General features: G+C 41.8%; 1 protein-coding gene across 3 annotated transcripts in view; it reads right to left on the reverse strand.

The window, feature by feature from the left end:
* Positions 1–25000, reverse strand: part of OIT3 (oncoprotein induced transcript 3) — a 150043-nt gene that overhangs the window by 118266 nt on the left and 6777 nt on the right. Inside the window, exon 1 of one of the 3 annotated variants that reach the window (XM_053691916.1) lies at positions 1–533. This exon is cut by the window's left edge and continues 285 nt beyond it. The exons of the other annotated variants lie outside the window; for them this stretch is intronic. The gene's annotated coding sequence lies outside the window, so the exon portion shown is untranslated. Of the gene's footprint in view, positions 534–25000 lie in introns of those variants that run through there. 3 annotated transcript variants of the gene reach the window in all.

The raw sequence follows: 25000 nt of genomic DNA on the forward strand, positions 1-25000 counted from the left end.
GAATGATTACCCTATTCTGATCATTACGGAACTCTTTGACCGCCTCAAGGGAGCTACGGTCTTTACTAAACTTGATTTGAGAGGAGCGTACAATCTCGTTAGGATCAAGGAGGGCCACGAATGGAAAACATTGTTTAACACCAGGAGCGGGCATTATGAGTATCTTGTAATGCCCTTTGGCCTATGTAATGCTCCTGCTGTTTTCCAGGAATTTATTAATGATGTCCTACGAGATATGTTGCAACAGTGTGTTGTGGTGTACTTAGACGACATCCTCATACACTCACCCACACTTGAGACTCATCGTTCTGAGACTACGTTAGAATGGCCTGTTTTGTAAACTTGACAAATGTGAGTTCCATCAGCCTCAAGTAACTTTCCTAGTTTATGTTATCTCCGTTTCAGGGTTCTCCATGGATCCTGACAAGTTATATGCAGTTCTGCAGTGGCCTCGCCCAGTTGGTCTTCGGTCTATTCAACGTTTTTTGGGGTTTGCCAATTACTATAGAAAGTTTATTAAAAACTTTTCTTCCTGGGACTTCCGGTGGGCGGGCGAACTGACTAGCCGCAAGACGAAGGAGCTCCGCTACATCTCTTGCTGAAATACTAAGGCAGTCGGCGATTGAGCCCGAGCAAAAAACCCTTAGCCTTAACAGGTGACCACTGCACCTTGCCTGGCATCTTAAACTGTGGGAGCCCCCAAAAACGGCTTCCCCACCGGCAGGCTACCGACTACCGAAAAGAGCCGCGCTTAGGAGCGGCAGAAGACATAGGACGAAAGTAGTGTCCTCGCAGCCCTCTGGCCTTACCTACTCTGCCGCATCAGAAACTACACAGGCGAACCAGACTGTATCACAGCGGTATCACAGCGGTAAGGTGGAAGGGAGCATCGCACACACTGACCCTTGGTGCGCCCGCCATTTTGCCCCCAATCAGTCTACGCAGCTGCAATCTTTCCCCTATCTGAGCACACTGGAATACAGCACATAACTAAGGTGCATCTTGGAAGGGGACATTGATGATACTTTAGCACTAACATAGAGCCTGAGGGTCAGGAGAGGAGGGTCACACAATAGTGCCGCTGGGGACATTTTTTCTAACTTACTCCCAGGGACAGGCCTGACTGAAGCGCGCCACCGTAGTACAAAGTGGCAAGAACACCAATACTCATAAGGCTCTCCTCATAACTATCAGCGCTCCAGCCACTTTCCTGGGGTATACACCAGGCCTAACCTCTAGCTTTCAGTGAGGTCCCCTATATAGACATTACAGCCTAACGCTCTCAGTCACACGATCCTACACCATACTTCCTCCATCACTGGTATAACTATAACAGCAAAGCACAGGACTGAGCCGCTGTACCCCCCCCCCAGGCTGCCACTTATTTCTGCAGCTACTGACCCCCCCTGAAAAATCTGACACATTGGAAAACTACAGCTTCATTGCCAAGACGTTTTTTTGAAGCACACTTATCGAATATTGTTGTGGGGTGAAGCGACCACTAGGCTGCCTGCGCTTTCAGAACAGGGACCCGTTCCCACGTGGTCTAGGCCTCAGACCTCCCTAAGGCTGCAGAGAATCACAGTAATCAGAGTCAGCAAGAAACAAATATTAACCCTACACGCTACAACTGTCAGCGGACCTAACAGATGTCCACCACCCCATCAGGGGGAAGATTACTGCCCTTACACTCCACATATGGAACTTTGGCACTAACTTTTCTAACACAAGAGGAAAAAACTTGCAATCAAGGGGCATAGTGTTGCTTGGCGAGTAAGAGAGACAAAGTTTTTCCTGCACGTCCTGTCCAAACATAACAAACCAGATATATTGCAATATTCTCTGCTGCTGCAGTGGCAGTTGCGTATCCTAACGCAAAACACTCTCTATGACCACGTATAGAAAGAAGGTAAAGAATATCATCCCTTATGAAAGTCGACAAATATTTCAAGGTATCAGCATCACAGGCTATACCCATCATGTCTGGTAGGCAAAAAGCAGCAGACAAGACTAAGAAGCATGTTGCAGAAATCCACCAGGATCCTCCCTCCCCCATCCAAAGGGACTTTAATCCTGACCCACCTCCTGACCTACTCCAAGACCTCAAGGCCTTTTTTCTGCCTAAGATGGAAACACTGCAGGCAGGAATGGACACCCTCACCACGGAGATCCGGCAATATGCCAATAGATTACAACATGCAGAGCAAAGGATATCTGATGTGGAGGACTCTCAACAAACATCCACTCTGGCCATCCAACGCCTAGAACGTCACAACTCCACATTGCAAGACAAGTTAGACGATCTCGAAAATAGATCCCGCCGCAACAACCTGAGGATTGTGGGGGTCCCCGAGTCAATTAAAAATAAAGACTTACTTGAATTCACAGCCTATACCTTGCCTAAATTATTGAAAATGGACCAGGAGACTATGCCGCTTGATATCGAAAGGGCACACAGAATAGGCCCAGAATCCCTCCCATCCAAGCCTAACCAGAGACCACGACAGGTCATCTTCAAACTGCTCAGATACCAAGAGAAAATGACACTCCTAAAGGCATATCGATCTACACCTGACCTTCTCTACGAAGGCTCAATGTTGTCTTACAGTGCTGAAAGTGTGGACCTATAGCTCCTGTCTATAGTGGGTCCCCAGATACCCACTTGTAGAAAGATGTGTCAAATGGTGGTTAGAAAGGAGCGCCAAATAGTGGCGAGGTCTGATGCGATATAGGTGTAAAAATATGGTATTTCGTCTGAAAAAATGTATAGCACTATGGCTCAGCTACAATTATGGTGGTTGTGCTGTATAGATGTATAGGTTTTGAAATCTAGATTTGAAATCTAAGAGTGGCACAGTTGGTACATAAAAGTATTTAATACATATTAAACATTTAAAACAAGGGTATCGTTTAAAATATACTTTAGCAGAACGGCAGGAAATAATGTATAAAAACACATAAACATCTATAAAAACACGCGTGTTTGGCTTATTAGCTGTATGTATAATGTCTCATGAAGATCGTCTCATATGTAATTGTATTAACATAGATCAGGAAATAATAATAATAAAAAACAAATAATGTCCAATAATCCCTTCTCAAAGTTGAGATATATAAAAAAGGTTTTCCCATGTGTATCCAAAAAATAAACTGTCCAATTTAAGTGTTGTCCAAAACCGTGATATAAATGAGTAGTGCAAGTCCAGCAAATTCAAAAGTTCTATTAAAAAAGCTTTTCAAAAAACATTTCAAAAAAACATTTAATGGAGGTAGATAATCTGGAAGTTCAAAAAGTTCTATCAAAAATGGTGACAAAAAATAAATCCGTGAATTCAATCCAAAATAGTGATAAAGATAAGTCCATAAAAATGTAAAATATCCAAAAGGTAAAAAACCAAAAAAATAAGTAATTAGTATGTGCACAAACTAGTGAGAGTGATCCCTAAAAGGGGTCTTTTGTGGAGGGGTTATACTTCCATGTAAAAAAATTATTTGTTGTATAAGAAGCAAAAAAAATATAATGAATGAATATAAAAATAAAAATAAAAATAGGCAAAATACAAAAATAGAAATAAAAATAATCCTAGGGAATCTTCAAAACCTGAAAATAAAGGATAATAACAATAGTGTAATACTGTATTATAATTCAATAATCAAGGAATAAATAGCTCACCATAGCTCTGTCAACGCGTTTCGGCCCACAAGAGAGGCCTTGATAAAGGCCTCTCTTGTGGGCCGAAACGCGTTGACAGAGCTATGGTGAGCTATTTATTCCTTGATTATTGAATTATAATACAGTATTACACTATTGTTATTATCCTTTATTTTCAGGTTTTGAAGATTCCCTAGGATTATTTTTATTTCTATTTTTGTATTTTGCCTATTTTTATTTTTATTTTTATATTCATTCATTATATTTTTTTTGCTTCTTATACAACAAATAATTTTTTTACATGGAAGTATAACCCCTCCACAAAAGACCCCTTTTAGGGATCACTCTCACTAGTTTGTGCACATACTAATTACTTATTTTTTTGGTTTTTTACCTTTTGGATATTTTACATTTTTATGGACTTATCTTTATCACTATTTTGGATTGAATTCACGGATTTATTTTTTGTCACCATTTTTGATAGAACTTTTTGAACTTCCAGATTATCTACCTCCATTAAATGTTTTTTTGAAATGTTTTTTGAAAAGCTTTTTTAATAGAACTTTTGAATTTGCTGGACTTGCACTACTCATTTATATCACGGTTTTGGACAACACTTAAATTGGACAGTTTATTTTTTGGATACACATGGGAAAACCTTTTTTATATATCTCTTAACTTTGAGAAGGGATTATTGGACATTATTTGTTTTTTATTATTATTATTTCCTGATCTATGTTAATACAATTACATATGAGACGATCTTCATGAGACATTATACATACAGCTAATAAGCCAAACACGCGTGTTTTTATAGATGTTTATGTGTTTATGTGTTTTTATACATTATTTCCTGCCGTTCTGCTAAAGTATATTTTAAACGATACCCTTGTTTTAAATGTTTAATATGTATTAAATACTTTTATGTACCAACTGTGCCACTCTTAGATTTCAAATCTAGATTTCAAAACCTATACATCTATACAGCACAACCACCATAATTGTAGCTGAGCCATAGTGCTATACATTTTTTCAGACGAAATACCATATTTTTACACCTATATCGCATCAGACCTCGCCACTATTTGGCGCTCCTTTCTAACCACCATTTGACACTTCTCTACGAAGGCCACAAACTCCTCATCTTTCAAGACTTCTCTGCTGAGGTGGCTAGAAAGCGGAAAGAGTTCGCACCCCTCTGTTCCAAGCTACACTCCATGGGACGGCAAGCCTCACTGTTATACCCGGCCAAGCTGAGGCTGATGACACCTGGAGGCCCCAAGTTCTTCTTGAACCCACAACAACTACAAGAATTCCTGGATGCTGAAACCCGTAATGGCGAGGGTTGAAAGAACATTCTGCATACATCCACTCTCTGGCCTCACTTAGTTTGAGGAATGGATGACCTATACCAAAGACTCCTATTACCACCTAACCCAAGGACTAAGTATTTGCCCTTGTCTGTATTTGTCTATGTTAATCTTTTTGCTTTTGTTTTGTCTCGCATAATAACTCTGACAATGTGTATACCTAAACATGCTGAGGGTTTACTGCTCAGCCTCTTACCTCTTTTCTTACCTCGTCTGTTTTCCCCCTCCTCCCCAACCCTGATCCCAGCCTCTGTGTATTCTCCTCACCCCCTTCCACTCTCTATGCTGATCAGTCCCCTACCTCTTTTCCTTCCTTTTGTCTCTTTCCCTCCCCCCCCTACCCTGACCTTGGCCCTTATATGTCTCTCTCACTCCCTTTCATTCTCTTTATGTCTTGGAAACCAGGATGTCAATCTTTTACTTACATGCATGTCTTTTTCCTCAGGCTGTGGGAGGAGCACCCGGATTCCGTTCTGCTGGATACCTGCAGATGCTTCAGACCGTAAGTCGCTAAAGCTCCAGACACACCCCTCTGTACACAACCCTCTTATTTCCCAATTCCCTAACAGTTCTACTACACAACCCACTACTAAATATAGACTCAAGCAGGATCACAATGCACCTATAACTTACACGTCTGTTATACGTCACCTATCAAATACATCTTCCCCTCCCCAACAGTATGGTGCGTCCCCTTAAAATTGTATCTTGGAATGTGGGGGGGATTACCTCCCCAGCCAAGCGTAGCATCATTCTGCACCACCTAGGGCGACTTCAAACTGACATTGCTCTCCTACAGGAGACACGACTCACAGGGGCGGAACATGAGAAACTAAAAAGCAGATGGGTTGATCGAGTCTATTACACCCCTACAGAAGGACGTAAGAGAGGAGTTGCTATACTCGTTAGAAAAGGAATATCAGTACAAATCACCCCTACCACCATAGACCCTAGAGGCAGGTACATCATAGCAAGTCTGCAGATAGATAATCGCACATACACCATATGTAACATCTATGGCCCAAACCAACTCAGACCATCGTTCTGGCGCTCCATTCAGACCCACTTGGCTGCTCTCGCCGACTCTCCCATCCTAATGGGTGGAGACTTCAACCTGGCTCAGGAACTGCCACTAGACCGCAGAACTGACACACACACTAAGAGACAGGAAAAGACTATAGCTAAGACACGGAAAAAAGAAACAGATACCATAGCAACCTTTAAAAACTCACTAGACCTCATAGACGTGTGGCGTTCTCGCAATCCAACCAGGAGAGACTTCACGTGTGCCTCTAAAACACACAGCACTCTCTCGCGCATTGATTACTTCCTGTGTTCGGGCCAGCTACATACACAAATCCCACAGACAGACATTTCAGACATTATAATCTCAGACCATGCGCCCATATGGCTACTACTTGGCCCTAAACCCAACACTTCTACTCAAAAGTCCTGGAGATTCCCTACTTACCTATACCACAACATTGAGTTCAGTAGACACCTAAAAACTCAATGGAAGGAGTACTATACCTTTAACGCCCAACACCTCCTTACCCCAGGGATTTTTTGGGGAGCATCAAAGGCAGTCATGAGGGGACAGATCACCAGCTTTACTGCCCACTACAATGCAAAACGGAAAAAGGTAGAAACTGTCACTACGGCAGAAGTCACAGCTGCTTATAATCAATACCTAGCTCATCCCTCCCCCCAAAGCAGAAACATATTTTACGAGAAAAAGAGACTTAGGGAGGATGCCCTGGCTCAGCAGGATCACTTGTTTCAGACACATAGAAAGGGCCGGTTCTATAGGTTTGGAGATAAAACTGGAAAGCTACTGGCTAACGTAGTGAAAATGGCCAACCCCAAATCCATAATCCCCTCAATCCAAGCGCAGGGGGGGACACACTCAGACACTAAATCCATAATGTCAGAATTCTTAAACTTCTACTCTGCACTTTACACCGCACAGCCATGCACACAGAATGACAAGGAGGAATTCTGGAAACAGATTACTCCTCCCTCTCTTAGCTCAGACAACCTAGACCTCCTCAACGCCCCGATCCATGCGTCCGAGGTATTGAAAGCCATAAAATCAGCTAAGTTGGGCAAGACCCTGGGGCCTGACAAAATACCCATTGAATACTATAAGTTACTACAAGCAGAACTTAGCCCACTCCTGGCCCAAACATTTACAGCCTATCTGAAGGGCACAGCTACCCCCCCAATTGACTTTGCAGACGCACTTATGTGTTTAATCCCCAAACCAGGACGAGATCCGACATCCCCTGCCTCCTACAGACCAATAGCGCTCTTGAACAGCGAATACAAACTTTTTACTGCCATACTTGCAAATAGGTTAGCTGCTGTAATAGGGTCAGTCATTCATAAAGATCAGACAGGATTCATGAAACACCGCACCTCAGTCACCAACATACGTAAGACCCTGTCGGTGATAGAGTACTACTGGCAAAGAAAAGACTGTAACAATACTGAATCTGTCGCACTCCCAGAGGCCTGCCTTCTCTCTGTCGACGCGGAAAAGGCGTTCGACAGAGTAGAGTGGGATCACCTCTTGACTACCCTGGGAAAATTCGGTATAGTTGGGGACTTTCGAAGACTCATACAAACGTTATACCATAGCCCCCGCTCTTCAGTGATAGTAAATGGAGAGGTGTCCCAGCCTTTTCTTCTCGGAAGAGGTACTAGGCAGGGATGCCCTCTATCGCCCCTGCTATTCAACCTGGCTATAGAACCCCTAGCTATATATATTAGAAATAAGCTTCCAGCATTACAAGTGGGGCCTCATTCAATGCACCTCTCACTGTATGCCGATGACCTACTTTTATATGTAACCAAGCCCTATGATAACATACCCAAGCTCATCTCCATATTTCAACAATTTGGCACCATTTCAGGCTACAAAGTAAACCTGGACAAATCGGAAATGACATGCCTAACTAACAGACTCCCCCCCACACCCATACAAACTACACTCAAAATCACGGATGGCTCCTTCAAGTACCTGGGTATCCTCCTACATGTTAACCCGCATTCAATATACAAACTAAACATCCCCCCAGTGATCAAGCAAGTTTGCTCGCTATTGGCGAGCTGGTCTAAATTACCCATACCCTTGTCAGGGCGAGTGAGTTTAATTAAAATGTTGGCAATGCCCAAATTATTATACCCATTGCAGATGCTTCCCCTCCTATTGACACAGAAGGACCTGAAGAGCATATCTAGTGCTTTCAGTAACTTTGCGTGGAATTCAAAGAAACATAGAATCAGCAGAACAAAGCTAGCACTACCTACTGACAAGGGTGGTCTAAAGCTCCCAAACGTTGAATGGTACAACTGGGCGACGCTGACAAAATTAGTCTTTGATTGGCTAGCACGAACCTCAGTATTTAATGATGAAACCCTCGAAAAATCCCTTGTCTACCCTCTCCACTTAGCCTTCCTCCCACATGCTCCTATTCACACTCTTCCTGCCCAAATCAAAAATAGCATTCTCTTCAGGGATCCGTTACGTGCCTGGGCAAAATTATGCAAGTGGTGGAAGCTCTCCACTGCAACCACTAAGCATCTTCCACTGAGGGGCAACCCTAACTTCCTCCCAGGCATGACTACGCGAATATTCGCCCAGTGGGAGGAGAAGGGACTAGGTGCAATCTCACAGCTGATAAACCCACTCACTAATACACTATTTCCTTTGGCACATCTACGAGATAAATTTGACCTCCCCAGACACAGTACATTTGCATACTTCCAAGCCGCTCACTACACACGTAAGCTCCTCACTGAAGGTCTAGACGTCACAGCGAGATCCCCAATAGATTCCATTTGCTCTCTGACTAAGCAGGGGTCACACTCTATTTCCTACATTTACAGCCTAATTATTGAAAGCAAATCTACTGAGATCATGCAACAGCTGAGTTCCAAATGGTCCTGCTGCACAGGCCTCGACATTAGTGAAGACATTATATCAAACAGCTTTAAGCTGCTTACTACTAGCACATTAGCAATGCGATATAGGGAGATGCACCTTAAATTCATTCACTTCAGCTACATTACTCCCCACCTTAGAGCCAAATGGGTTCCGGGCGCGGTAGACTCATGTCCTAAATGCTCCCTACCTGATCCGGATATCGTGCATCTGTTCTGGGGCTGCCCTAAAATAACTCAATACTGGAATAAGATACAATTCTGGTTGAACAGGATACATAGCGAGACATCAGTCTTAACAATGCATGACGTCTTCTTTCTCAGGGGACACACACGGAGCGTCCCACAGGACCGCTTCATAAACACCGCCATCCTAATAGCTAGGAAAATAATCCTACGACATTGGGTTTCTAGTAAACCGCCACATATCACACATTTTACTAGCCACTTGCATACACAGCTCTTAATTGAGCAGGCGGACGTTAAGGGAGACCTAGAGAGGAGAATTAAGACCTTTTACAGGAAATGGGAACCCTACCTAATGACCTTACCCGACAGCATCTATACACAGATAATATCACCTTTTGCCAACAGTACATTCATGATGACAGAGAGACTGAGAAGTCAGGACATATAGGAAGGCTAAATACTTCTCAAAAACACTAACCCCCCTCTCCCTCCCCCCCTCCCCCTCTCCTCTTCCTTCTTTCCTCTCCCCTGCTTCTTCTTTCCTTCTCTTACTCCCTTCACTTTTCTGACTATCCTTACCTCTCCCATGAGACCTTGAAGCGTTGGAGCTAATCTGTATAGGAAACCGCGACATAACGGGCGGGACGGTCCGGGTGCCTCCTCCCCAGCAAAAAACCCAGCGGTCTTGGGGTTTTCGCCTCCTCTCACGGAACATAAAGCTGAATCCTACTGCCCTAATGGAGGGCTTTGTTGTTGTTGAGGTTTTGACTATTTACATTATCTGGAAGTGTTTTGTCCCCTTTCCTCCCCGGAGACCACTTATACTAACACTAACCTTCCCGGGAACTTACTTCACTTGTACCGGCTATGGGATGTAAATATAAATCTCCTCATATATCTTAAGCTGTTATTATGTTAATCGGATTGCCGCCTCGCCGGGGGTACTGCTTTTCTATATGATGCCACCCGATCCAGGTTTTGTTATTTACATGGGAAACTTTACTGTTGTTATTGTTATTTTGTTGGTTTCCCCATCCCCCTCCCTTCCTCTCACCCTTCCCTTCCCCCTTTCCCCTTCCAATGGGCTTAACCCCTCTCCCCATCCCTTGCCTTTCCTTTCCCCTCTCCCTGTTGACCCTCCCCCTTTCCCACCTCCCCCTCCCTCCTCATCCTGCCCCCCCCCCCTCTTCCCCTCCCCCTTTTTTTCCTTTCCCCCCGATTTTAGGCACAAAATTTAAAATGCCAGGTTGGGTGATAAATGCTTCAAGACTGTTTCAGACCAATACATAGACCATGAAGTAAAGTGCCTGCTATGATACCATTTTTGTGAATAATTGAGTTTCGCCTCTTCATGTATTTCACTATCACTTGTTGTATTACACCCCCTGGGTTTTTTTCACTAAATAAAGAAATTTAAAAAAAAAAAAAAACTTTTCTTCCTTGGTCAAACCTATCACATACATGACCCGTAAAGAGAATGATCCACTCCATTGATCAACTACTGCCAATAAGGCCTTTGATAGTCTTAAGACTGCCTTTGCTGCCGCTCCAGTTCTGGCTCATCCCAACACTGTCCTGCCTTTCGTTCTTGAGGTTGATGCGTCTGAGGCTGGAGTAGGTGCCCTCTTGTCTCAACGTCCTATGCCTGACGGTTCCTTGCATCCGTGTGGTTTCTTCTCTAAGAAATTGTCTCCAGCGGAGTGCAATTATGAAATTAGCGACAGGGAATTACTGGCCATAATTTTGGCACTCAAGAAATGGTGGCATCTTCTCGAGGGTACTAGCGTGCCAGTGCTCATTCTTACTGACCACAAGAATTTAACTTATCTATCTGAAGCAAAACGTTTGTCGCCCCGACAGGCCAGATGGGCGCTATTTTTGTCTCGGTTTAATTATGTGGTCTCCTACCTGCCTGGTAGTAAGATTGTTAGGATTGATTCCCTCTCTCGACAATTTTCGCCTCTGTCCAAGGAGGAGTCTGGGCCTACTCCTGTTATACCTCCTGACCATATTTTAGCTACCATACGTACTAATTTGACTTCTCCCTTGGGGGAGGAGATCCTGGCTGCACAAACTAATGCCCCTCCAGAGAAACCTAGTGGTAAGTGTTTTGTTCCTGAGAATCTTCGAACTAAACTTTTGCACACTTACCACTATCCTAAAGCCACAGGTTACCCAGGCAAGAACCAAATTATTTGGTCTGTCACTCGACAATTCTGGTGGCCAGGTCTTCGTTCTGATGTTGCTGCGTATTAATTTTGTTGTTGCCTCCTTCTCAGTTTGTGCACAGAATAAGACTCCTCGACGTCTTCCTGTGGGTCTTCTTCAACCTATTGCTAATGGTGAGCATCCTTGGACACATCTTTCCATGGACTTCAATGTCGAGCTCCCTGTTTCCAATGGCAATACTGTTATCCTTATGGTGGTTGACCGTTTTTCTAAAATGACACATTGCATTCCCTTGATGAAGTTGCCTACCGCTCAGGAGCTTGCTTCAATTTTTGCCCGGGAGGTCTTCCATTTACATGGGTTACCCAAGGAGATAGTGTCGGACTGGGGTAGCCAGTTTGTCTCCAGATTTTGGCGTTCCTTTTGTTCTCAAAAGGGATCCAGCTTTCCTTCTCCTCTGCATATTACCCTCAATCCAATGTGGCTGCGGAACGGTCTAATCAAGCTCTGGAACAGTTCCTCCATTGCTATGTCTCAGATCACCACAATAATTGGTCTGAACTGTTACCTTGGGCAGAGTTTGCTCGTAATAGTGCTATTAATGCTTCCTCCAAGTTATCCCCATTCATGGCGAATTATGGGTTTCAACCATCCTTGTTGCTTGATTCATTCATGTCTCAGGGTATTCCGGCTTTGGAGGAGCATCTCCGGCAACTCTGTTTCATGTGGGTGCAGATTCAGGATTGCCTTCATCGTTCTATGCAGCGCCAAAAGTTCCAGGCTGATCGTAGGCATCTGCCCACACCTTCCTATCAGGTTGGTGAGAGAGTTTGGCTGTCCTCCCACAACTTGAACCTTCATGTGCCTTCCAATAAACTGGCTCCCCGTTATGTTGGTCCTTTTCGAATACTCCGACGGGTCAATCCTATGGCCTACGCTCTTGACCTTCCTCCTGCAATGCGCATCTCCAATGTTTTTCATGTCTCCCTCTTGAAACCATTGGTTTGTAATCGGTTTACCACTGTGTTGCCTTGTCCCCGCCCTATCTTTGTTGACAACCATGAGGAGTATGAGGTCAGCAGCATTATTGACTCTCGTATGTCCAGGGGCCGTGAACAGTATTTGGTTCACTGGAGGGGCTACGGTCCGGAGGAGCGTTCTTGGGTTCCCTCCTCTGATGTTCATGCTCCCGCCCTCCTCCGTGCCTTCCATGCCCATTTCCCCAATAAGCCTTTTGTCCTCCCGCGGGGGAGGGGTCGTTGAGGGGAGGGTACTGTCAGGGTTTTTTCCCTGTTTTCTTTGCCACGTGCTGCTGGCAGCCATTTTACTCACCTCTCTTGCTATGGTGCATTGTGGGGGATGCTGCTCATTTCCTGCACTTCCTTTTATGGCCAGACTGGTGTGCATCATCTGTGTGAGACAGGATGCAGTCTCGGAATTGTGATGTCATCACTTATTATTTAAAGGGCCTCTGTTCAGTATGCTTTGCCTTTGCGTTGTCTCAGACCTGTTTGTGAGAGTTCCTGTGTATTACCTGGATGTCTGACGTCCTTCCTGGTTCCTATTCCCTGACTTGTTCCTGACTCTGCTGTTTTCCTTGTTCCTGATTACGGCTCCTCTGACTATTCGCTTTGGCTCCTGACTCGGCTTGTCTGACTACCAGCTCTGGTTTTGACTCCTGGCTTGTTATTTGACTTGTGGACTTTTTATTATTTATTTTGTTATTAATTAAGGTGTGATTGTTTTTGAACTTCTCGTCTCAGTCTGATTCCTGGCACCCTGGCATATATATATACTGTATTGTGCAACTGTGTGTGTGTGTGTGTGTGTGTGTTTATATGTATATATATATATATATATATATATATATATATATATATATATATAGTGAAACTATGTGTGTGTGTTTGTGCATGTTTATATATGTGTTCAGAGAGGAATTGCCTGGTATTTCGGCGCTGGACTGACCGTAATAGGCGGGATCAGACTGATATACTACAGGAAAGTTCTACTCTGTGAAAAGCATTACTGGGCTAAAAAGTTGCACCCAGGTGGTAAATCGCCATAGAACAGGCTAACAATGTTATTGAGCCAGTTGTTCGTTCCTGTGAGTGCACTTCTCTTTGTATGTATTTAGTCTCCCTATGGGAAAAAGGGGCAACCAGACGTGGACTCCTTGCTCAGTGTGCTTAGAGGAATATAGCTATACCTCACTGACGAGGCCCAATGAAGGCCGAAACGATCGTCTGGGGTTGCTGTGTTCCTTGTTCAGAGAGGAATTGCCTGGTATTTCGGCGCTGGACTGACCGTAATAGGCGGGATCAGACTGATATACTACAGGAAAGTTCTACTCTGTGAAAAGCATTACTGGGCTAAAAAGTTGCACCCAGGTGGTAAATCGCCATAGAACAGGCTAACAATGTTATTGAGCCAGTTGTTCGTTCCTGTGAGTGCACTTCTCTTTGTATGTATTTAGTCTCCCTATGGGAAAAAGGGGCAACCAGACGTGGACTCCTTGCTCAGTGTGCTTAGAGGAATATAGCTACACCTCACTGACGAGGCCCAATGAAGGCCGAAACGATCGTCTGGGGTTGCTGTGTTCCTTGTTCAGAGAGGAATTGCCTGGTATTTCGGCGCTGGACTGACCGTAATAGGCGGGATCAGACTGATATACTACAGGAAAGTTCTACTCTGTGAAAAGCATTACTGGGCTAAAAAGTTGCACCCAGGTGGTAAATCGCCATAGAACAGGCTAACAATGTTATTGAGCCAGTTGTTCGTTCCTGTGAGTGCACTTCTCTTTGTATGTATTTAGTCTCCCTATGGGAAAAAGGGGCAACCAGACGTGGACTCCTTGCTCAGTGTGCTTAGAGGAATATAGCTACACCTCACTGACGAGGCCCAATGAAGGCCGAAACGATCGTCTGGGGTTGCTGTGTTCCTTGTTCAGAGAGGAATTGCCTGGTATTTCGGCGCTGGACTGACCGTAATAGGCGGGATCAGACTGATATACTACAGGAAAGTTCTACTCTGTGAAAAGCATTACTGGGCTAAAAAGTTGCACCCAGGTGGTAAATCGCCATAGAACAGGCTAACAATGTTATTGAGCCAGTTGTTCGTTCCTGTGAGTACACTTCTCTTTGTATGTATTTAGTCTCCCTATGGGAAAAAGGGGCAACCAGACGTGGACTCCTTGCTCAGTGTGCTTAGAGGAATATAGCTACACCTCACTGACGAGGCCCAATGAAGGCCGAAACGATCGTCTGGGGTTGCTGTGTTCCTTGTTCAGAGAGGAATTGCCTGGTATTTCGGCGCTGGACTGACCGTAATAGGCGGGATCAGACTGATATACTACAGGAAAGTTCTACTCTGTGAAAAGCATTACTGGGCTAAAAAGTTGCACCCAGGTGGTAAATCGCCATAGAACAGGCTAACAATGTTATTGAGCCAGTTGTTCGTTCCTGTGAGTGCACTTCTCTTTGTATGTATTTAGTCTCCCTATGGGAAAAAGGGGCAACCAGACGTGGACTCCTTGCTCAGTGTGCTTAGAGGAATATAGCTACACCTCACTGACGAGGCCCAATGAAGGCCGAAACGATCGTCTGGGGTTGCTGTGTTCCTTGTTCAGAGAGGAATTGCCTGGTATTTCGGCGCTGGACTGACCGTAATAGGCGGGATCAGACTGATATACTACAGGAAAGTTCTACTCTGTGAAAAGCATTACTGGGCTAAAAAGTTGCACCCAGGTGGTAAATCGCCATAGAACAGGCTAACAATGTTATTGAGCCAGTTGTTCGTTCCTGTGAGTGCACTTCTCTTTGTATGTATTTAGTCTCCCTATGGGAAAAAGGGGCAACCAGACGTGGACTCCTTGCTCAGTGTGCTTAGAGGAATATAGCTACACCTCACTGACGAGGCCCAATGAAGGCCGAAACGATCGTCTGGGGTTGCTGTGTTCCTTGTTCAGAGAGGAATTGCCTGGTATTTCGGCGCTGGACTGACCGTAATAGGCGGGATCAGACTGATATACTACAGGAAAGTTCTACTCTGTGAAAAGCATTACTGGGCTAAAAAGTTGCACCCAGGTGGTAAATCGCCATAGAACAGGCTAACAATGTTATTGAGCCAGTTGTTCGTTCCTGTGAGTGCACTTCTCATTGTATGTATTTAGTCTCCCTATGGGAAAAAGGGGCAACCAGACGTGGACTCCTTGCTCAGTGTGCTTAGAGGAATATAGCTACACCTCACTGACGAGGCCCAATGAAGGCCGAAACGATCGTCTGGGGTTGCTGTGTTCCTTGTTCAGAGAGGAATTGCCTGGTATTTCGGCGCTGGACTGACCGTAATAGGCGGGATCAGACTGATATACTACAGGAAAGTTCTACTCTGTGAAAAGCATTACTGGGCTAAAAAGTTGCACCCAGGTGGTAAATCGCCATAGAACAGGCTAACAATGTTATTGAGCCAGTTGTTCGTTCCTGTGAGTGCACTTCTCTTTGTATGTATTTAGTCTCCCTATGGGAAAAAGGGGCAACCAGACGTGGACTCCTTGCTCAGTGTGCTTAGAGGAATATAGCTACACCTCACTGACGAGGCCCAATGAAGGCCGAAACGATCGCCTGGGGTTGCTGTGTTCCTTGTTCAGAGAGGAATTGCCTGGTATTTCGGCGCTGGACTGACCGTAATAGGCGGGATCAGACTGATATACTACAGGAAAGTTCTACTCTGTGAAAAGCATTACTGGGCTAAAAAGTTGCACCCAGGTGGTAAATCGCCATAGAACAGGCTAACAATGTTATTGAGCCAGTTGTTCGTTCCTGTGAGTACACTTCTCTTTGTATGTATTTAGTCTCCCTATGGGAAAAAGGGGCAACCAGACGTGGACTCCTTGCTCAGTGTGCTTAGAGGAATATAGCTACACCTCACTGACGAGGCCCAATGAAGGCCGAAACGATCGTCTGGGGTTGCTGTGTTCCTTGTTCAGAGAGGAATTGCCTGGTATTTCGGCGCTGGACTGACCGTAATAGGCGGGATCAGACTGATATACTACAGGAAAGTTCTACTCTGTGAAAAGCATTACTGGGCTAAAAAGTTGCACCCAGGTGGTAAATCGCCATAGAACAGGCTAACAATGTTATTGAGCCAGTTGTTCGTTCCTGTGAGTGCACTTCTCTTTGTATGTATTTAGTCTCCCTATGGGAAAAAGGGGCAACCAGACGTGGACTCCTTGCTCAGTGTGCTTAGAGGAATATAGCTACACCTCACTGACGAGGCCCAATGAAGGCCGAAACGATCGTCTGGGGTTGCTGTGTTCCTTGTTCAGAGAGGAATTGCCTGGTATTTCGGCGCTGGACTGACCGTAATAGGCGGGATCAGACTGATATACTACAGGAAAGTTCTACTCTGTGAAAAGCATTACTGGGCTAAAAAGTTGCACCCAGGTGGTAAATCGCCATAGAACAGGCTAACAATGTTATTGAGCCAGTTGTTCGTTCCTGTGAGTGCACTTCTCTTTGTATGTATTTAGTCTCCCTATGGGAAAAAGGGGCAACCAGACGTGGACTCCTTGCTCAGTGTGCTTAGAGGAATATAGCTACACCTCACTGACGAGGCCCAATGAAGGCCGAAACGATCGTCTGGGGTTGCTGTGTTCCTTGTTCAGAGAGGAATTGCCTGGTATTTCGGCGCTGGACTGACCGTAATAGGCGGGATCAGACTGATATACTACAGGAAAGTTCTACTCTGTGAAAAGCATTACTGGGCTAAAAAGTTGCACCCAGGTGGTAAATCGCCATAGAACAGGCTAACAATGTTATTGAGCCAGTTGTTCGTTCCTGTGAGTGCACTTCTCTTTGTATGTATTTAGTCTCCCTATGGGAAAAAGGGGCAACCAGACGTGGACTCCTTGCTCAGTGTGCTTAGAGGAATATAGCTACACCTCACTGACGAGGCCCAATGAAGGCCGAAACGATCGTCTGGGGTTGCTGTGTTCCTTGTTCAGAGAGGAATTGCCTGGTATTTCGGCGCTGGACTGACCGTAATAGGCGGGATCAGACTGATATACTACAGGAAAGTTCTACTCTGTGAAAAGCATTACTGGGCTAAAAAGTTGCACCCAGGTGGTAAATCGCCATAGAACAGGCTAACAATGTTATTGAGCCAGTTGTTCGTTCCTGTGAGTGCACTTCTCTTTGTATGTATTTAGTCTCCCTATGGGAAAAAGGGGCAACCAGACGTGGACTCCTTGCTCAGTGTGCTTAGAGGAATATAGCTACACCTCACTGACGAGGCCCAATGAAGGCCGAAACGATCGCCTGGGGTTGCTGTGTTCCTTGTTCAGAGAGGAATTGCCTGGTATTTCGGCGCTGGACTGACCGTAATAGGCGGGATCAGACTGATATACTACAGGAAAGTTCTACTCTGTGAAAAGCATTACTGGGCTAAAAAGTTGCACCCAGGTGGTAAATCGCCATAGAACAGGCTAACAATGTTATTGAGCCAGTTGTTCGTTCCTGTGAGTGCACTTCTCTTTGTATGTATTTAGTCTCCCTATGGGAAAAAGGGGCAACCAGACGTGGACTCCTTGCTCAGTGTGCTTAGAGGAATATAGCTACACCTCACTGACGAGGCCCAATGAAGGCCGAAACGATCGTCTGGGGTTGCTGTGTTCCTTGTTCAGAGAGGAATTGCCTGGTATTTCGGCGCTGGACTGACCGTAATAGGCGGGATCAGACTGATATACTACAGGAAAGTTCTACTCTGTGAAAAGCATTACTGGGCTAAAAAGTTGCACCCAGGTGGTAAATCGCCATAGAACAGGCTAACAATGTTATTGAGCCAGTTGTTCGTTCCTGTGAGTGCACTTCTCTTTGTATGTATTTAGTCTCCCTATGGGAAAAAGGGGCAACCAGACGTGGACTCCTTGCTCAGTGTGCTTAGAGGCATATAGCTACACCTCACTGACGAGGCCCAATGAAGGCCGAAACGATCGTCTGGGGTTGCTGTGTTCCTTGTTCAGAGAGGAATTGCCTGGTATTTCGGCGCTGGACTGACCGTAATAGGCGGGATCAGACTGATATACTACAGGAAAGTTCTACTCTGTGAAAAGCATTACTGGGCTAAAAAGTTGCACCCAGGTGGTAAATCGCCATAGAACAGGCTAACAATGTTATTGAGCCAGTTGTTCGTTCCTGTGAGTGCACTTCTCTTTGTATATATATATATATATATATATATATATATATATATATATATATATATATATATTGTGCAACTATGTGTGTGTGCATGTTTATATGTATATATACTGTATCATGCAACTATGTGTGTGTGTGTGCATGTTTATATACTGTATCGTGCAACTGTGTGTGTGTGTGTGCGCATGTTTATATACTGTATTGTGTAACTGTGTGTGTGTGTGTGTGCATGTTTATATACTGTATCGTGCAACTATGTGTGTGTGCATGTTTATATACTGTATCGTGCAACTGTGCATGTGTGCATGTTTATATTTATTGATATATATATATATATATTGTGCAACTGTATGTGTGTTTATATATGTATATATCTATATATCTATATATCTATATATCTATATATCTATATATATATATATTGTGCAACTATGTGTGTGTGTGCGTGTTTATATGTATATATATATTGTGCAACTATGTGTGTGTTCATGTTTATATGTATATATACTGTATCGTGCAACTATGTGTGTGTGTGCGTTTATATGTATATATATATTGTGCAACTGTGTGTGTGTGTATTTATATGTGTATATATATATATATATATATATTGTGCAACTGTGTGTGTGTGTGTGTGTGTTTATATGTATATATATATTGTGCAACTGTGTGTGTGTTTATATGTATATATATATTGTGCAACTGTGTGTGTGTGTGTGTATTTATATGTATATATATATATATTGTGCAACTGTGTGTGTGTGTATTTATATGTATATATATATATATATATATATATATATATATATATTGTGCTACTATGTGTGTGTGTTTATATGTATATATATATTGTGCAACTGTGTGTGTGTGTGTGTTTATATGTATATATATATATTGTGCAACTGTGTGTGTGTGTGTGTGTATTTATATGTATATATATATTGTGCAACTGTGTGTGTGTGTGTGTATTTATATGTATATATATATATATATATATATATATATATATATATATATACATATATATATTGTGCAACTATGTGTGTGTGTATATATATATATATATATATTGTGCAACTATGTGTGTGTGTATTTATATGTATATATATATATATATATATATATATATATATATATATTGTGCAACTATGTGTGTGTGTGTGTGTATGTATATATATATATATATTGTGCAACTGTGTGTGTGTGTGTGTGTTTATATGTATATATATATTGTGCAACTATGTGTGTGTGTTTATATGTATATATATATATATAAATATATATATATATATATATATATATTGTGCAACTATGTGTGGGTGTGTATATATATATATATATATATATATATATATATATATATATATTGTGCAACTATGCGTGTTTATATGTATATATATACACAGGGAGTGCAGAATTATTAGGCAAATGAGTATTTTGACCACATCATCCTCTTTATGCATGTTGTCTTACTCCAAGCTGTATAGGCTCGAAAGCCTACTACCAATTAAGCATATTAGGTGATGTGCATCTCTGTAATGAGAAGGGGTGTGGTCTAATGACATCAACACCCTATATCAGGTGTGCATAATTATTAGGCAACTTCCTTTCATTTGGCAAAATGGGTCAAAAGAAGGACTTGACAGGCTCAGAAAAGTCAAAAATAGTGAGATATCTTGCAGAGGGATGCAGCACTCTTAAAATTGCAAAGCTTCTGAAGCGTGATCATCGAACAATCAAGCGTTTCATTCAAAATAGTCAACAGGGTCGCAAGAAGCGTGTGGAAAAACCAAGGCGCAAAATAACTGCCCATGAACTGAGAAAAGTCAAGCGTGCAGCTGCCAAGATGCCACTTGCCACCAGTTTGGCCATATTTCAGAGCTGCAACATCACTGGAGTGCCCAAAAGCACAAGGTGTGCAATACTCAGAGTCATGGCCAAGGTAAGAAAGGCTGAAAGACGACCACCACTGAACAAGACACACAAGCTGAAACGTCAAGACTGGGCCAAGAAATATCTCAAGACTGATTTTTCTAAGGTTTTATGGACTGATGAAATGAGAGTGAGTCTTAATGGGCCAGATGGATGGGCCCGTGGCTGGATTGGTAAAGGGCAGAGAGCTCCAGTCCGACTCAGACGCCAGCAAGGTGGAGGTGGAGTACTGGTTTGGGCTGGTATCATCAAAGATGAGCTTGTGGGGCCTTTTCGGGTTGAGGATGGAGTCAAGCTCAACTCCCAGTCCTACTGCCAGTTTCTGGAAGACACCTTCTTCAAGCAGTGGTACAGGAAGAAGTCTGCATCCTTCAAGAAAAACATGATTTTCATGCAGGACAATGCTCCATCACACGCGTCCAAGTACTCCACAGCGTGGCTGGCAAGAAAGGGTATAAAAGAAGAAAATCTAATGACATGGCCCCCTTGTTCACCTGATCTGAACCCCATTGAGAACCTGTGGTCCATCATCAAATGTGAGATTTACAAGGAGGGAAAACAGTACACCTCTCTGAACAGTGTCTGGGAGGCTGTGGTTGCTGCTGCACGCAATGTTGATGGTGAACAGATCAAAACACTGACAGAATCCATGGATGGCAGGCTTTTGAATGTCCTTGCAAAGAAAGGTGGCTATATTGGTCACTGATTTGTTTTTGTTTTTGTTTTGTTTTTGAATGTCAGAAATGTATATTTGTGAATGTTGAGATGTTATATTGGTTTCACTGGTAAAAATAAATAATTGAAATGGGTATATATTTGTTTTTTGTTAAGTTGCCTAATAATTATGCACAGTAATAGTCACCTGCACACACAGATATCCCCCTAAAATAGCTAAAACTAAAAACTACTTCCAAAAATATTCAGCTTTGATATTAATGAGTTTTTTGGGTTCATTGAGAACATGGTTGTTGTTCAATAATAAAATTAATCCTCAAAAATACAACTTGCCTAATAATTCTGCACTCCCTGTATATATATATATATATATATATATATATATATATTGTGCAACTATGTGTGTGTGTGTATATATATATATATATATATATTGTGCAACTATGTGTGTGTGTGTGTTTATATGTATATATATATAGTGCAACTATGTGTGTGTGTGTTTATATGTATATATATATTGTGCAACTATGTGTGTGTATATAGAAGAGCAGGATCAACATAGAAGTTGAGAAAGTATGCATTTCTTTAGCACTTCATTCTCCCCGAAGTCTATAATCAACTGAATTTATACTTAGAACACCAGTAGTAGGGTGAAGTTGGTGATTTAAATTAAAATTTAAACTTTTATTAGTTTCATTAAAAAACAGAACAAACAACATAAAAAGTTAAAAAACACAAAGAGAGTGGGCCAATAGAACGAGTCTGTCACATAACTCAGTGTTAACAGTGTTATTCAAGTTGGAGGTGTGAGAATCTGGTCGAAATACTGTCTAAATAATGTGAAAATGGACTGTATTTGACTCTCCTGAGAGAAGACAAAAGAATAAGTATGTGTAGGTATTTCCCTGAGTATCGCTATAACTCGGTAATGAATTGGATACTTTTAAGGTTTATCAGGTTGGTATTCTGGAGTTTATTGTATTTTTCTCTTGTTTATAATAGTACACTAAATTAGAGTGAGAAAAAATAATAACTAATTGAGCTTAAAGGGACAGTATACTGAACAATGGTTTTTCGCTTAATGTGTTTACAATTGCTTTTTTTTACCAACTGCAGAGAAAAAATGTATGAAAAATAGCTTTTTATGTTTTTTTGTGTATATTAAAGCTCTGATTTTGTGTTTTGAAGCCACAACCTAATAAAATGGGTTGAGCTTGTAGGTTTAATCAGATCTCATTACTGTATCACATTGTATACATATACCTGCTTCTTTATCTTATATCTTTCCATAAAACAATTACCAGTACTTGGAGAGAACAATGGAAAATCAACATTGTATTACCTTATCTCTGCTATATCCCACTTGGAGTGTAGTTTCTTCTGCTGGCTGTGTTTACAAAGCTTATCTATAGCTGGGACCTGCGGCCACAAACTTTCAGAATAGGTGGGGATACCACATGCTAAATCAACTATTTCAAATGCCAATATAAGGGTAAAGGAGCTACTTGTAAACAATTTAATACACTCCAGCAGGTAAAGTGGATCATTGGGAACAAATTAAAGGGGAGAAATTTTTTGAGTAAACTGTCCCTTTAATGGATAAGCAGTTATTTATAAAAATAAATGTCTGTGAAGTGCCCGTTATTTTGTACTTTTAGTTGTTGGATGTCTTTTATCATTGGCTCATATATTTAGATTGCCTTGTATTTGCAATCTAAACTTGGGTTAGTATTATTTTAGTTGGAATAACTAAGTTGTGAGCATTCACCAATTCACAGTAGGTTGTTTAGCTTTATTGATAGCTTAATGTCTTTTATCATAGGCTCATGTGCTTTAGATTGCTCTTGTGTCTGCAATCTGTATTTGGATTTTAATTATTATCGAGTAATGCAAAATAGTACAATTATTTATGGAAGTACCCAGATTTTTATCCTTTTGGTTACGAAATGTCTTTTACCATTGGCTCATTTGTTTTAATTATCTAGTATTCAAAATCATTGCTTGGATTTGAATTATTGTCTGGAAATACAAAATGATGGACTTATACTGATTCGAAATCAGTTGATTAGCTGTATTATCAGTCTGATGTATTTTGTCATTGGCTCTAGATCTTTGGATTGCTTAATGTCTGCAATCTATACTCAGATTATAATTATTATCTGATAATACAAGGTGACTGGCACTGACTGCTTCTTAATCTATAGGTTAGTTTGATTATTGGTTTGTAACTCTCAGAAGGTGATGTAGCTTGTAGTATGTGTGTTTTGAGCGTTAGATTTTTGTACTTAGTTAGAATTGTGCTCCTTTATATGAGGGAGTGCTGGCCAAACTGCTTCAAAATATATAATATATTGTAACTGGTGAAGTTACATAAATTGCTTCAAATATATAATAATATTTTGTAACTAGTGACGTTACATAAGCGGAGATGTATCAATCTTTTTGATTCAATATGAATCTTTTTAAATAGTAGTTACAACCTGTTACTGCCAAATGGTATGACCTTTAAGGTAAATATCTAAGTTACCAAAGCATATACTGCCAAGTAATTTCTGTTTTGCTCAAATAGCGGCGAGTATCTATGGTAACTATATTACATTATAATCAAGGTGCATAGATTCGGCTAAGAGTGCTCAAATGATATTAATTGTATTGCTGTTATAGAATCTCTAAAAAGCACTCTAATATGATATTTTTACAGGTAGATAGATGCTGTAGCTTATTTATGATTCGCTTTGAACTTATGGCAAAGGCTGTTGGCACAGAACACACACATCAAACCATCACATTCACAGCTCCATTAAATTAAATTCTAAAAAGTATCAAGCATAACACAGATTCACACTCAAAAAGTTGTATAAAGTTTTGCCGTGGCAAGTTCTGTTTATCTCAACACTTAGATAAGACTCGTTCTAATGTATAGTACATCAGTTAGCCATATTATAGGTTCTTGGGCGGCCCCAACTAAATGCTAAATTTAAAAAATAATGGGGGTTGAAAGAGGTTCAACACCCTCCCCTAACATGTTTCGCGACCTAATAGCGGCTTTTTCAAAGGTGAGCGCGCGCTCGCGCCGTCGGGTGTTTTATCACCTAAGCTCCACCCTAATTTACAATCTAGAGCCAATCCGAGCCATCCTAACTCGAGGAGGCACGGTAATCAAAATTGGGCAATGTTATAGTGGGCTGGATTGGTTGCTGAGAGTATTAGTGGGGTTGGTAATACAGTACCGAAAAAAACGGATATGTGTTTATTATAAATAAAACAAATCTCTATATAGATTTATGGTCTTTACGGTGAATGTATAATAAGTTGGGTAAATAATTAAAGTGTAATGAAAATGAGTAACATCAAATACTAAGTATATATAAACATTTACATATTTATCCAGATTGATTATATATCAATTCATCATCACACTTTGACGATTATTGTTTATTATGTATTTGTTGCAAAAGTCTAATTGTATTAGAGATATATATTTTTCAATAGTGGCTTGTGTATTAATTACTTGTTCCTGTATCAAATGAAGGAAGTGTTCCGTATAAAATGGATTAATAATATTGAATACTGTGTATTGCACTCCCTCATATAAAGGAGCACAATTCTAACTAAGTACAAAAATCTAACGCTCAAAACACACATACTACAAGCTACATCACCTTCTGAGAGTTACAAACCAATAATCAAACTAACCTATAGATTAAGAAGCAGTCAGTGCCAGTCACCTTGTATTATCAGATAATAATTATAATCTGAGTATAGATTGCAGACATTAAGCAATCCAAAGCTTTAGAGCCAATGACAAAATACATCAGACTGATAATACAGCTAATCAACTGATTTCGAATCAGTATAAGTCCATCATTTTG

This window comes from Bombina bombina, chromosome 9 (genome assembly GCF_027579735.1).
Source record: "Bombina bombina isolate aBomBom1 chromosome 9, aBomBom1.pri, whole genome shotgun sequence".
In the NCBI taxonomy this organism is placed as follows: Eukaryota; Metazoa; Chordata; class Amphibia; order Anura; family Bombinatoridae; genus Bombina; species Bombina bombina.